Raw genomic sequence first — 14,453 nt, forward strand, 5'->3', positions numbered from 1 at the left:
CTATTTAACAAGCTGTAAGAGCTTCAGCCTAGCCCAGCTGGGGAAAGAAGCAGCACCACAGCAAAGCAGGCAGGGGGTCAAAAATCTCTCCAGTCAGATAAATAAATGCCCTTGAGCAGCCTCCCTGCTTGGTAAAAAGCAGTTTTGGGAATGATTTGGCAACTTTGGGGTCCTATTACATATGCTAAAGCATTACAGGGAATAGTTTTATTTGAAGGTATTCTCATTCTGCTTACAGGACTGGAAACTTCCATTCTCTTTAATTGGAGAGACAAAAGAAAGTTATGCTCTGGGTATCTGCCCTTGTGCAAGCAGAATAGGGATTATTCAGCACTTCCTTGGACGGTCTGTATTGCCCTGACGCTCTGATCAAAAAGAGGCAACAAATCTGTAGACAAAGAGCTCTCTTAAGAGCCAGTTGTGCAACCTGCTGTTACACCAGCAGGACCCACAGAGAGCAAAATCTATATATAACTCTGCCAAACAGGCCTACTAAGCAGCTCCTTGTGAGGCATTTGCTACATTTATCTTCCCACTTCGGAATCCACTGCAGCCCTTTCTTAATCAAAATTTCTATTCCAACATAACTCAAAGTGCCAAGACTCACCAGCCAGGCATGACTGCTGGTTTCCTCCATATCTACCTTGACATGCCTAGTATAACAAGTTTACCACCAACAAAATGTCACTCACAGCCCTCTGCCCACCTGCACGGTGGTAGATGTGGAAACAAACAGGTCACATCATTTTTGCTCATAGGATGGTATCAACCCCAGAAATACTGTCGCCTTTGGGCAAGTATCATGGAAAGAGAAGGATGTCCCTTGCAGTGTTCTCCCACATAAAGGAAAGAGAGAGGTATCTTCCTGATTTTGCTCAACTATATACTCTCAAATCCTTGTACAAATTCCCTTATAAAAATGAGGTGACAGCAAGCAAAGCCTTGCTGACATTTATCTGGAAAAACATTGCCCAAATTAACATCACAGCCTGAGAAGGAGCCCAAAATCAGCTGCAATGTTACTAGTGACATCACTCCCCCCATGGCTCCCACCTGCTCTGTGGGTATGTTTGATAAAGCAGGACCAAAGGCTGGAAGAAGCAGTAAGGGTGGCCAAGCCTGAATGTGCGCCATGGAAGGCAAATTCTCCCGTGTGCCATGGAAGGCAAGTCCTCCTGTGTGCCAGAGCTATGCTAGCCAGATGAGTGATCTCCCCTGCACTCAAACTACTCCACGCCTAGACCCATGCTCTGCATTATTTGCTTTCCTGGCATCTGGGAACCTGCAGGTAAAAGCTGCAGCATCAGTGCCTTTCTTAGATTTGCAAGTGATGGAGACAAAGTTGTCATCTTCATTTCCACTTCTTCCCAGCTTCTCTGGCTTTGGATGGCATTTTCCTACATGATCAGTGAAGTGCCTGCACTTCCCTGGTTTCCCGGAGGCACCACAGCTTTCTTCTGCAAATTCACTCACCATCTGCAAACAGTGGAGAAGAGATCCTGCAGAGGGCAAACAGCGTAAAGATGGCTCTTGGGAGGGAGCCCACAGGAGAAGTGAGCAGGCAGAAACTCGAGAAAGGCAGACCCAGGCTCAGCAGCTTTTGTTCATATGCAGACAACAAAGTTCCAGGCAAGGCTGTCACCCCACTTTAATGGGGCATCATTCAGTTTCCGCAAGTCTAACAAGTTCTGCTCAAACAACAAATGCATTGATTGGTACCTTTGAAAATTAAATATCCCACAAATTAACATATATAATATCTTTGGCATCAGCCCGCAAAGATACTGAACTACCCCAACAAGCAGATCCAGCTTACCCACCTCCCCTTTCACCTGTGCCTTTTCACAAGAGTTTTGAATTCTATGCGTAAGTCAAATCTGGATCTGCAGCCCTAAAACTTCACTCATGAAACATCAAATCAGAAATAAACTACAAAAGGAAAGCAGGGTATGTTGCAAGCACCAGAATACAGACTGGTAGGGCACTAACTGCTGGCATAAGCAATTGGGCCTTTTACTGAAAGCTGGAAATAATATTTTTCCTCCCCTTGTTCTGTTCTAATGGAGAGTAACAAAAGCTCCAGAAGTGACAACAAATCAGCCACAGAAAATTCCACTGTTGGCAACACCCACTACTGTTGGGGACTGCTATAGCCAGCAAGAAACTGTAAGTTCAAAACCAGTTTGCCAAGATTTCACAATGGGAGAAACTATCCCAAACCAGGAATAAGCTTTGCACTACGTGGGTCTTTGCGTCTTTAAAGCACAATCCAGAAGTCAGGCAAATATTGCTCTCATTCTAGAATTAAAAAATGAAAAAAATAATAATAAAGAAGCATGAAGGTAGGAGAAGAATACCATAACAATCAGCATCTTCTGATCACTGAGGCAGGAGATAATTTCAGTTTAAGCACTCAGATATCTTTGCACCCTTCTGTAGCTCACCAGCAGGTAGCAGAACAAGGGTGACAAGAACAAAGGTAAAAGAGAGCTTTTAACAAGCTGCTATCTTCAGAACTGTATTCTCCTCTGAGGACAATTTAACATCCACCTTCAGTGCTCCACAGAGTTTCCATTGATAGCCACATGCATTGCCTCCCATCTACCTACCAACTTCTCATACTGCTTCAGAGCTCACTTTAAATAACACAAATTGGGGATTTCTAGGTATTTTTTCATTTTAATCATTATGGCTTGGCGGGACAACCACTAATGCTCACCTTCGGGCTCTTACTTTCCTACACACCCTTTGGTCTGTAACTGACAGTTCTGAAGGTTCCCAGTGCAACAGGTCCAGCCATTGGGATGGCATCCCCATGCAGCAAGCTCATATTTAGCAAAACCTCATAATTATTAGAGAAATGGCAATGATAAAAACTGTACAATCACACAGCCACTTCTTTCACTCTCCTTTTTAGAGCGAGTACAAACATTTGCCCTGCCCTCCAAGCACAGCTCAACATCCAGATCTCTAAGCTAAGTTTTAACTTAGGGGTCCTTGATTTTTTTCGCTCACCTTTTCATTCTTATTTCTTTTTTCCCTTATTCATATTTCTCTTTTTTCCTTTTCCTGTCTTACAGTGCCTTAGAGATTTCTCTGCCACCTCTGCAAAGGCCAAAGCAACCTCAGACCTCAGCTCCCTTTTGCACATAGACTGCATGCTTTCCTTGTGCTTGTACACCACAGCTACAAGAGCAGCAATGAATGATGCAGCCAGGACAGCAAAGGATTTCACTCCAAGGTTCAGGCAACTCAGAGTGCATTACAAACCCACACCATCACCCAGCAAGGGCAGATGTGAAGCTGCAAAACATGGCCTGAATGGATAGATGTCCAAGTGAATGCTTCACCTAGTGAGCTCGCATGGAGATGTTCAAGCGATGGCTGCTTTCACAGCAGAGGAGCTGGCATTCATCTCGGGATGCAGGCATGCAGGCTGAGATTTTGAAGATGCAATGCAAAGACAGTGCAGGGGATGGAGCAAAAAGCCATTGGGCAAGCACAGAATGAGAACCTAAGTGGATTTTACTGGCCTGAAGTCTGCTGGCACGGCCTCATCTTTAGGTTGAATGTCAGCAAGACAAGTGTAAAATATATCTCTATTCTATAAGGAAAGCAGCCTTTATCAGGGAAATGGCAGCAGAAATAGCCAGCATTTTCCGTTTGACTTTCCATACTAGTCAGAGCAGTTTGTAGACCTAAACATGGAGGAGCTCAGCCAAGGCAAGTCTTTGCTGCAGTTTGCTCTACTCATAAAAGTGTGCTGTTTTCTTTGTAATCACCTTGAATGATGAATTAGGAACTGTCAACTTTACAAATCTCTTTGGAAGCAAGGCGAGGTTCACGTGATTTTGTGATGTGTCATATTGCAGTAAAGATATTTATTTATTGTGTGTAATTTTCTGCTATAGATCCCTTGACTTTGCCCTATGTGATTTCTTGTCTCTATCACAGACTTTGGCCTGTATCCCCACCTTTTCCCCTTTACAATACTGGAACAATGATCTCGGTTCCCGAAATACGCAAAGGCTCGTTTTCACTTTCCCTATAGACTGCTGTAATCTGGAAGCTTTGGCAGGGAGACTGAAAACCACAAACATCTTCTTCCAAAACCAGGTAGCACAGAAAAAGGGATAAGATAACCTGGTATCTTTGTAGATAAAACTGTCATCAAAGCAGTCACAAGAGAACAAGATTCAACAGAAGCGCCAAGGCAACCCAGCCCTTGTGGTGTCAGATAGCATTACAGCTGGACAAGCACAGGCAGATAGCAGTCAGCTCCTGTCACAACAGTTTGACGCTTACCGTTCATACTAATCCTTTTATGAAGAAATTAGCACTGCATGAGAGTAGCTCCTACCCGTCACTCCCTCCATCTCCAGACCCCGGGCAGCCACAAACACTAGCACTCTAGCACCAAGTGCTAATGCTCCATCCCTGGCAGCGTCCAAGGCTAGGCTGGACAGAGCCTTGGGTGACATGGTTTAGTGTGAGGTGTCCCTGCCCATGGCAGAGGGTTTGGAACCAGATGAGCTTAAGGTCCTTTCCAACCAAAACCATTCTACGATTCTATGATTCACTGGCTTTGCTGTACATATGGTTTACTGTCTCTATTCCTGTGTAAAGACAGATGATTTAGAAACTCCAATACACTAATGAATTTTATCACATTTCCTCTGTGCCATTTCCTAATGTAATTTATTACACAGGTTACCAGGCAAGCTATCTAACCAAGGCAGATACATATGCTGCCACCAAATAAGATAAACAACTATTTGTACAGGAAACCACGGTAAGGAACACTTCTGCAAGACTTCAGGTTTGATGAAGTTTATCTCAAGTTTGTAATTTTTAGAATAGCACAGAGAAGCTTTTTTACCATTCTCCTAGAAAAGCCATCCTTAATTATAGGCAATAAGCTTTTTAAAAAAAATCAGGGTGTCATTATTTACTAATTGTGAAACATGTTGGGTGCCTTCCCCAAACACACCAGTTTTCTACATGATAAGCAGTGTCTTTGCAAATGCATACTGAATACAAGAAAATACTGTAAAATAACGTTCCTTTTCTTCCTAGCAGTTTCCTTCAAGTCGCTAAGAAAATGCTCAAGCCCATGCTGCTAACTATGCCAGGAGTACCTTGGCAAAGAACAGCAAGTGCTACCTCCTCCTATGAACTTCAAACATCAGCTGAATCACCAGAACAAAGGAGGAACAAACAAACGGCAATGGGAACAAGCACATCTTCAGCACTTGCAATCCTGTGGAGCTGACCAAACAACCATGTTGGTCTTGGCAGCAGTCACTGGCAGATGTCATGAGGGAGAAGAGACATACTGAACATCCTATTTCATAGTGGCCATGCCCAGCAGAACTGACGTCTTATCCGGACATGAAGGGCTGTGGGTATGTCTCAACATACCATTGTCCATGAGGTTGCCCCATGTCCAGCCATAAGGCAGATGAGACTAGTTCAATGGTTCACATCAGCTCAATTCCTTAAACAAATCATAATTGGGTGGTGGAGGGCACTGCATTTTTAAGACTTGGAAGTCATTCATCTGGTGATCCACTCTCCCTACCCTCACAGTCCATCTTTAAAAAGCCATTAAAAGTTGAAAGCATACAGTGCACTGAACCAAAGCAACAGCTATAAGGCATTTTCTGCTTGCTGAAAAGACACCTAGAGACTTTACTGAACTGCAGTCTTCCTGTTCTGTTCAGGCTTCAGCAGAGCACTTCACCTAGAGTTACACTTCAGACCCAGCCACTCAACCCCTGTTCTCAGTACAAATAAGAGGGAGTTGGAAAGAGAAAATAACTATTTATTTGCTCACCCTGCCTTGTTGCAGTAACATGATCTATGCTGCGTCCCTCATTTTTCCACATGCGTTTCCACAGGCATCTGTGGAGACATTAGCTCAGGCCTCAGCCCATCTCCATCTGAGGTGCAGACCATAGTGGACACTTCCTTTCTTCTCCTATGCAAAGGTCATCCTCTGCTCAGCTTTTGAGGCATCTACGTCCATTTAGCACCCTCCCATTATGCTTTCCTGACCTGAAGGAAAGCCTTCCTTCCTACTCCCTCCAGAAACCTTCTCTCATCCTAAGTCCAACACATGGACAGCTACTGGGTTTCCACAGCAAGCCAACTGAAGTCTTGTGCTAGCCTTGAGCTACTGTTTCATGTCAGTGTCAGAGAAAAATGAGTTTGGGGCACTGGGAGCACCTGGCACAGGCATGTATTCTGGCCAGGATTAAGCTGCTTGGGAAGACTGAGCTCCTTGGGAAGAACCTCAGGATGTAAATAAAAGCCCCTTTCTCAAAATGGGTTAACAGCCTTTTAACTTTCAGCAGGATCAAATATCAGTTGACATTCATGCTACAGCAAACTAAGAGGCCCCAATAACCACGATACAATTAAAATTAACCTGAAAGCTCTCCACTGTCATACAGGATGGAGTCAGTTTCTCATTCACTATAAAAGCTGCTTCCTCTTTAGTTTTCTCATCTAAAGGCTGCATGTGAGAGCTTAAGAAGTAGGTCACATGAGCCTCTGCAGTTAATTTTGTCTTGCCTCATTCAGCTGAAAGCCTGCAGCTCAAAGCACCACATCCAGATCTGGCTTTTACAACCATCTCTAGCCTGATGCCAAAAGCTGGTTTGAATCAGCAGATGCAGCACCTTCTGAGGAAAAAGAAATAAAATCCACCCCAAACCAAACAACAAACAAGCCTAAAAGGGGCTTTAACTTGGCAAAACCCCATCTGATTTACCCTGTCTTTCCTGTCTGAGCAGGGACACAGGCACACACAAGCAGGGCAGTTAGGCCACGTCATGCTGGCAGTGGCATTCACTACAAATTTTGCACAGGGAGGTTTTACAAGCAGAAAGCATGGAGGAGCCAAAAGGGGAGATCTGCTTCAGGGTAACACTGGAGTATCCTGACCTCACCCCCAGAAAAACAAAGGCAAAGGAGGAACTTTCTGATATTAGCTGTTGAGGCCCTGGATAATCAATCCCTGGGAAGTTTAGCTATAAACCCAAGCATCCATGTTTGTTGATTCAAGGCAGAACCTACATTCCCTACAGACATGCCATTCTTTGCCACACAGAGGCCTGTGAGGGCTGAAGAACTGCCCTGTAATTCTGGGTTATGTGAAATGAAATCTGAACCCCAAAGGCTTTCCTGCAAAGCCAAGCCACAGCAGGACTTTGCATAATACGCTGCATGCTTGAGAGGGCTGGAAGCACAAGGCCCCAGGCACTGGATTTTATATACACCAGTACTGGATCATATGAGCAGCTGACATGCAGGCAAATAGAGAAATGCAGAATATAATTAGTAATACCCTTTACATTATAACTAAATCTGTTATACACAAGCTCATGCAGAAGAAATGACCTGTGACACCTGATGAAAATGTTTTGTAGCAAAGAGGGGAGCCAGAGCACAAAACCTCCATAGTACCACAGAAAACAGCCCTCGACCAACCAAATAAATATAAAAGACCTCACTTACATAATGATTAACCTTTCCAAGAAGGGAAACCTCACTGGCAGCGAGCTATTTGTAAGACCTCATCTGGAAAACCGGAGTACAATTGTGGTTGTTTACATTTAAAGGAACTGAAGCCAGTACACAGAAGAAATAAGCTAGGTGAGGAGGAGAGTCAGGAAGAGAGATAAAGAGAGATCAACTTATCAGATCTGGTAAAGCAATGACTGAAATGAAATGCAAGTGGCGTCTCCAAAGGTATCAGGCAGGTCAATGAGCATATGTTGCAAAATGGAATTGGGACACACAGGCCAACTATAAAGTTATAGGCTGGAAATCAGAAGACGAAGGTTTTACAGTCTCTTTGGCAGATACACCAGGAAGTGGTGGCTTAGGGTTTGGGTGGAAAAAAAAAAAATAAAAGGAAAAATTCAATAGATGGATACAAAAAGACATTCCATAAAACTGTGGCTGTAGAGGACGTGTGACAGCCTATGGTACCTCCTCCCCTGCAACGTAAGGACAATAGCGGCGTGTCACTTAGAACAAATGCTACTATCCATCTGACCAAGAATCATCATTTACTTCTGTAACGTGAGCAGTAATGCTTCATGTGTATTAAATAAAATACACCCTCAGCAGGTAGGTTTGCCAAAGACACCAAGCTGTGTGGTACAGTTGACACACTGGAGGAAAGGAGTGTCATTCAGAGGGACCTCGACACACTTGAGAGGTGGGACTGTGCAAACCTCATGAAGTTCAACAAGGCCAAGTACGTGTAGCAGATGCATTGAACAACAGATGAGAATAACAAATGCCCTTGATAAACCATCTGCAGGATATTGTCTACAGAGGGCAGGCAAATGGAGTGGAGGACCTGTCAAAAACTCCTTCGTACCTTATCTTCCTATAATGCCAAGCTTCGAAGCTGTGCAACTAATTGTTTGAAAATATGCCCTTTACCATTTGGTTCTTGTAAATTTATTCTAATGAACTACTCATTTTAAAAAATCACCAGAATTAAAACATAGGATATTGTAAATTCATAAGCATTAGTTGATCAAATTTTTACATAACCAAAATACTCAGAGAGCAGTAAATAGCCTCCAACAGCAACAAGGAATACATTATACATGGCGGACAGCGTTTTGAGAAACCACCATGAAACATTAGTTGCTGACACTTTTAAACACTGTCAGGAGTGACACAGAGATAACCAGTAAAGAGTTATACACACATTTGCCTGATGCTCATCACCTATCAGGGGAAGAAATGGGATGCTACATGGTGTGGCACAGGTGTGAAAAACATCTAGACACCTTTACAAGAATTATCATTTCACCTCTTTTCAAGTTAATTGTGCAGCCTTACCTTGAGTACTGTGTGCAAGTTTGGTCCAGTAAATGTACTTACAGGCACAGGGTAAAACCCACCCAAAAATTGAAGTAGCAAGGATAACAATTAGGAGAATGATTTAAGCACAAGAAACAAATAAACAAGATGGGCCTCTCCCATGTGGGAAAAAGAAAATACAAGTCATAAGCAGCATTGGTAAGATGCAAAGAGTTCAAGCATTTAGTCTTCTCCCATGTGCCAAGGAATCAGATGAACTAACTGCTGGTGTTCAGGAAAATACACCACTGAAACAAGATCTATATTACACAAAATGACTGAACTGCTCCAGAATACATGCCAAGCTTTAACATTTACATATGGTAACTAACTTTCCTGAGTATGTCAGGAAACTATTACTGTTCTCAAAATGTGACCAAATTTCCAGTCTAGCAGGTGGCAGTCTCAAACAAAACACAGTTGGATCTTCACAAAGCCTAGAGCAGAGCTTTAACATCCACCACATCCCATCACAAAGCAAACCTAAGGCTTTGGGTTTGGAAAGTAACAGGAGACACAGGTAGAAAAGAAAATCATTAAGAGCCATCTATAAAGCTAAGCACAAACCCACTTCCCTTAACTGAAAAAAACCAAACCCCAATCAGCCCTGTAGCCACAAACAGCTGGTAATCGAGAGTGTATGGGGAAGTATTTGCTCTAACCCCACGTTTGTTTAGGCACCACATCTCACCAAATGCCATAGCTCACCAGGGTAAAGGACCTTCAGCCTGATCCAACTGAATTCGTCCCACTGGGGTGCATACTTTGCTGCCCAGGATCACTGAACACCTTCTGTTTCTGTAAGAGGTTCAGTATCATCACATCCAGTGAAGAGTTTGAGATCTACAGGTTGCTAGCATGGGAAAGTCTGCAGAGCTTTTCTGCCCCCTAAATAGTAGTAATAATCAGTAATTCATTTAGCTCCCTCCATCCTAGTCCTTCAATCCCTTCCCTAAACACCAATTATTTGTTTTTGTTAATTCAACATAGTAAGAGGTATGTCCAAACCTTTCAACAGAAAGTCAGAAGAACAATGCTTGCTTTAAACCCTTTTGCAAAGGAATTGCTTAAGAAAAAAAAAAAATCCACTACCATGAAGATCATATCCTGAACCTCCCCCACCTCCTCTATCTTGGCTTTAAATAAAAGTCTCTCCTTAAATAATGTACTTTCTCCTTAAATACTGAACTGGGAAAAAAAAAAAGCCATAAATGCAGGCTAATCTATATATAATCTTAATTTTCCACTTCTGGAAGCAAATAAGGGAGGGGAAAATAAAGCTGTATGACCTTTACAAACATCAATCAGATGTTTGTAAAGGTCGTATCAGATCTGGAAGGAGAACCTAGCTCTGGCCTGGCATGTATTTCAGTCAATGAAAACCCTCTTCAAAAATCTTATCAACATCAGAAACAAAGCAGTTGCAAAATAGTTTTCTACTTACTGGACCAGAAATCCTGAGAAATAAGGCAGTAAAACAGCACTCAAAAGCTGAACTGAATGCACAGGAGTTGCTGAGTCTTCGTGATGGATTTCAAAGTGGCAGATTATCAAAGACAGAATGTACCCACACACCCCCATCAGTCAAAGCAACACAAAAAATAGATGTGGAACTTTTAAAACAAAGAAACCAACTACACCATACACTAAAGCAAAGTATGGCGTCACCATGACAACACAGGTAATGAAAGTGTGGCTGGCCTCAAGACAACAAATTCATAGGAAGAGGAAGGGTGAGGAGAAAAATCCCCTGAGAAATCTTAAAGTTCCAGGCTCTCCCTGACTCACTTGCTCCTGGCACTAAGCTTTCATGGACTTACCGATGTATCCTGTTTGCATTTGCATGCAATTCTTCTTCTGATGGTCCTGACTATCCTTTGAAGGCTATGAAGGACAAAAGAGGCCTTCACTCTAGCCCAGTAAGGTCAGTCCTTAGGATGGGCAGGTTTGAAATGACTGACAATCAGAAGCAACTTAAAACTTCAAGTCCAGTAAAACAGAATTTAACAACTCAAAAATAAGCCGTTATTTCTGCTATACCAGCAACTGCAAGCTAACATCTGAAAAGGCAACCAACAAAATGACTGTTTAATATATTATACATCTAAAAAATAAAAGGGGGGGGGGGGGAAGGGCATGGGGGGCAGGAAGATGGGAGGTGGTATTCTTTGCCTACAAGGTTATACATGGCTTTGGTATCTTAGAGACATTTCCTATGACTATACAGTTTGGGGGGGGGGGGGAGAAAGGCATGTTTGTTTTAAACAAAACATCAGTTGTTTCGTATTTCAAACTGTCTTACAGACTAATAACTGAAAAATGAAGAAACAGCCTTTGATCAAAGATGACGCACAACACTTAAAAGTGCTGCATCCTCAGCTCATGAGCATGATGCAGGCAAAGCTTAATTTTTACATACAGGTAATTAGAGAATTAACAAACTAAGTAGCTAATCAATACTTAATAATGACGATCAATTGCTAAATACCTACAAGAAATGACAGGTTAGGAAGTATTGCATATTGTATCTAATTCTTTATCAAATCAACAGCGTCAATCTCTTACTGACAGTGATGATGTTTAGAAAAATGATACTGCAGCAGATTCTGGACTGCACAAAACCATGTGTATAATCTTCACTCCTCTTCAAAATGCAGTACGCTTCCAGACACTTTGTATTTTACAGTAATAGCTAAAAAACTTGCCAGAAACTATCACTGTTTTTAAAACCAGAGCTCCTGGAAACATGAGTTAATTTTCACTCATCTCAAAATACGAGAGCAAAAAACTAAGGTGTTTTATGTTAATGACCAAGCAAAGTGATGACTTAAAATAATCTGACACACCAATGCAAGTTGTTAACAACTTTTACCAAATGCATTCTGAAGCAGAACACAGATATGATACTAAAGATCATGTCATTATTACCACTCATAAGAAAGATGAAGTGTGCAGTTTTATTTCACAGCACTAAAAATCCAAAACAAGTTCTCAAAATTCATCCAGTTAGTACCATATTAACTACATTGCATCCAGTGATTTGACAGCTCAATGCTAACCAGAATTACAGCAGCAGTACTTACTAGGAGGAAAAAAATGAATTTGCCAGAAATATTAGTTAAGCTTTAGACATTTAACAAAATAAAATGCACTTCAAACATATTTAAGACCAGTGTCCATGAACACCATTGGTAATTTTCATCAATGAAAGCTTCCAGTTTGAGAAATGCTGCAGAGTCCTCAACAGATGACTGAAATGAGGTGTTCTGTCCAGAGCCACACAAAGGAAGAGAAAGCATTATTTTTCTTGCAGGACTTTTTCAGGATGTGGTCATCTGCAATGCCATGAGATATGACAGCCTGTTCAAACAGTGCTCACTGAGCTAGTGCTCAAGTAGCTCAGTGATCAAAAATGTATTTTGATGCATTTCAGCTTTCCCTTGTAGTATACAAAGGTATATATTTAGTAAATAAAAGGGCCCCACTGAAGTCACCTCCCTTGTGGTAAGAATCAGCCACATGAACAAATGCCTAAAACATTATATGTCCAAACACTTCTATTGCTACAACTGTGCAAAGTTTCCATATTCAGCCTCTAATTCTGCTAAAGGAGTGAGTCAGTGCCTCCTTTAAATACAGGTCAGAAACGAAACAGTACATTTTCCTTTTCAGCTAACTGCTGACAGCCACTGAAGACCTATCTGTTATGCTGGAGTTACAATGGACTTGTATTCCAAGGCATAATAGAACACAGCCTCTGAAGAGTCATCCTTGAAGCCCTCTGCACACAATTTAAGCATACAATCAATTTGGTAATGCATACGCAAATGATGCTTCACTGTAGAAGGAATTTTTTGGTTCCTCCACCTCATCTGGCACATGATTAAAAATGCAGTTAAGTGCAACATATTCCTCCTCCATGAGGAAGAAGGATGTATCTTTTAGCAAACGATGTCTTAAAATCAGTTTCACTGAACTGACAACAGAAATCCTCCATTCATCTCCAATTGTCAGGCTTTCATCCTTTCTGTTTGAATCATGAATCATCACAGGATGACTGACTCACAAAAATATATTTGTCCAAAGGTGGATTTTCTTACTCTTGCATCTGCTATTTACCAAACTTAACTGCCTTTAAAGAAAGATTAATGTCTTTGTAGCTTGCCTTAATGTTGCAATAAAGTTCGTAACAGGCATCTGTCACAGTCATTACTATCTGTTGACCTAGTCTCAAGGTAGGATCAAGTAAAAAAAGAGACATGCCAAGCTGATATATGCTGGGGCTGACAAGTATCCTGACGTACATCCCTGCATTTGTTTCTAGCACTGATATTCCTCCCTAACCATCTCAATAGCGTCACAAAAAGAGCTAACACAGGCAAGTACTCCACTGGGATGTTAATGCTGAAATATCCACCCTTTTCAGTCACTACCTTCAGTGATCAGAACCTTGGTCTCCATAGATAGCAGTGTACTAACGAAACAGGGCACTACATCCCAACATAGGGGAAAGCCCTTAACAGTAAAACAGTACAAACCAGGTTTCTGGACTGCTCCTTAACTTAGAGATATGTAAACTTTTAAGTGCTTTTATACAAGCCATATTAAAAAAAAGTGACAAAAGCCTAACTCCTGAAGAAAAACAAAGCAAAACAGAACACCACCATACACCAAGTTTAACTCCTCAACTTTCAGCCTCTTTTTCTCTTTTCTGTTTTTGCAGCAATTAAGTTCTCAGTTATGAAGGTGAACCTACAAAAAGAAATTACCCTGCAGCAAATGAGGGTATAAACATTTATAGTGCAGCTGATACCCTGTGGTATTCACTTATACCAACCTTTCACCCCCTCTCCAGTAAACACAGCAAACTAAGTCTCACTTTACGGCACAAGCTCTGGAACATTCATTATAGGGTGTGAATACACACTTCAAGAGCTACCAGACCATAAATCCATACCTTCATTTGCTCTGGGGCAACTTGTTCAGAGTCACTCTTTCCTGGGCAATGATTGAATTCTTATCTGACTTCCTTTCAGACATTCCGAACAATTATCTTCTTTTCCCATTTTTCTGCCACACTGCAGAGGTCTAAAATACTTTCCAACTTTCCGTAGCAAGTGAACCTACTTTAAGTGCAGTTGTCTTAAAAAAATCACTAGTACCTGTATGCAATTAATTTCTTTTAAGACCAGCTTTTTTTTCAAGAACAAGGCAGCACATCGATGTGTAAGTCCTACATAAGTGACACAGGGTTTGGTGCCTTAAAGCTAGCAGAAGTCTCAGGCAGTTCCTTTTTACAGTCCAAAACCTGCCTTGATTTAGGGTTAGCAACAATCCCATTTCAAGCAGGAGGCTGGACTGCAGACCTCCAGAGGTCCCTTCCAACCAGAGCTGCTAGGACAAGTGTCAGCACCTCATCAGGACCAAGATACGTAGCAGACCCTAATCTGAATGCCCTAACCCAAAACTTTAACACAAGAAATTGATGGTGTCAAGTGAAAGACACACCAGATTACTCAGAGAACAACTGCTGCATCTCCCAGAGCATCTTCCCATTGCCTCAC

This window comes from Pezoporus wallicus, unplaced genomic scaffold (assembly GCF_028554395.1).
Source record: "Pezoporus wallicus isolate ANWC-B61680 ecotype Strahan unplaced genomic scaffold, APGP_CSIRO_Pwel_v1 contig_736, whole genome shotgun sequence".
Taxonomy (NCBI): Eukaryota; Metazoa; Chordata; class Aves; order Psittaciformes; family Psittacidae; genus Pezoporus; species Pezoporus wallicus.